Here is a 2,035-nt window from a genome sequence, read left to right as displayed (position 1 = left end):
GGGCGGTAACTCACGTGACGACGGGTCGGGTCGTCACATCCTCCCCAACTTAAACAAACGCTCGTCCTCGAGCAGGTCAAGAAACATACCTGAAGTCTCAAATAGGTGAGGATATCTGCTCCGCATCTCCTGCTCGGTCTCCCAGGTAGCCTCCTCCACGGGCCGACCTCTCCATTGCACTTTCACTGATGCAACATCCTTTGATCTCAACTTCCGAACCTGACGATCCAAAATGGCTGCTGGCTCTACCTCATAAGTTAAGTCACCCTCCAGCTGAACTGTACTGAAATCTAAAACGTGGGACGGGTCCCCAATGTACTTCCGGAGCATAGACACATGAAAAACTGGATGCACGCCCGACAAGCTAGGTGGCAAGGCAAGCTCATAAGCCACCTCCCCGATCCTCCTAAGTACCTCAAAAGGTCCAATAAACCGCGGGCTCAGCTTCCCTTTCTTCCCAAATCTCATAACACCCTTTGTGGGTGAAACCTTCAGCAAGACCTTTTCACCAATCATAAAAGATACATCTCGAGCCTTCCTGTCTGCTTAGCTCTTCTATCTCGACTGTGCTGTACGGAGTCTCTCCTGAATCACCTTCACCTTCTCCAATGCATCCTGAACTAAATCTGTCCCCAACAACCTAGCCTCCCCAGGCTCGAACCAACCAACTGGAGATCTACACCACCTCCCATACAAGGCCTCATACGTTGCCATCTAAATGCTGGACTGATAGCTATTATTGTATGCAAACTCCGCAAGCGGTAGAAATCGATCCCATGATCCTCCAAAATCAATAACACAAGCATGTAACATATCCTCCAATATCTGAATGGTGCGCTCGGACTGCCCGTCCGTCTGAGGGTGAAAAGCTGTGCTCAACTGCACTTGAGTACCCAACTCTCGCTAAACCGCCTGCCAAAACTGAGAGGTGAACTGAGTGCCCTGATCTGATATGATGGAAACTGGGACACCATGCAATCGAACTATCTCCCGAATATAGATCTCTGCCAGCCGCTCTGAAGAATAAGTAGTACAAACCGGAATGAAGTGCGCGGACTTGGTCAGCCTGTCTACAATCACCCAAATAGCATCAAATTTCTTCAGAGTCCGTGGGAGTCCGGTAACAAAATCCATAGTGATCCTCTCCCACTTCCACTCAGGAATAACCATTTGCTGATGTAAGCCACCCGGTCTCTGATGCTCATATTTCACTTGCTGACAATTCAGACATCGGGCTACATACTCCACAATATCTCTCTTCATCCTCCGCCACCAATAGTGCTGTCTGAGATCCTGATACATCTTCGCGGCACCCGGATGAATGGAATACCGCGAGCTATGGGCCTCCTCCAATATCAACTCCCGAAGCCCATCCACGTTGGGCACGCAAATCCGGCCCTGCATCCTCAACACACCATCATCTCCGATGGTCACATCCCTGGCATCATCATGCTGAACCCTGTCCTTAAGGACAAGCAAATGCGGATCATCATACTGACACTCCCTGATGCGGTCGTACAAGGAAGACCGAGAACCCACACAAGCCAACACTCGAATGGGCTCTGAAATATCTAATCTCACAAATCAGTTGGCCAAGGCCTGAACATCAACTACAAATGGCCTCTCCTCAACTGGAATGTATGCCAAGATCCCCATACTCACCGACTTCCGACTCAAAGCATCGGCCACTACATTGGCCTTCCCCGGGTGATACAGGATAGTAATGTCATAATCCTTAAGTAACTCCAACCATCTACGCTGCCTCAAATTAAGATCCTTTTGCTTGAACAAATGCTGAAGACTGCGATGATCAGTGAATACCTCACAGGATACGCCATACAAGTAATGCCTCCAAATCTTCAGTGCATGAACTATAGCTGCTAGTTCTAAGTCATGGACGGGGTAGTTCTGCTCATGGGGCTTCAACTGACGAGAAGCATACGCAATAACTCTACCCTCCTGCATCAAAACACAACCAATCCCAACTCTCGAAGCATCGCAATATACCGTATAAGATCCTGAAGCTGATGGCAAG

Source organism: Nicotiana attenuata, unplaced genomic scaffold (assembly GCF_001879085.1).
Source record: "Nicotiana attenuata strain UT unplaced genomic scaffold, NIATTr2, whole genome shotgun sequence".
Classification (NCBI taxonomy): Eukaryota; Viridiplantae; Streptophyta; class Magnoliopsida; order Solanales; family Solanaceae; genus Nicotiana; species Nicotiana attenuata.
This window is presented reverse-complemented; position numbering follows the sequence as displayed.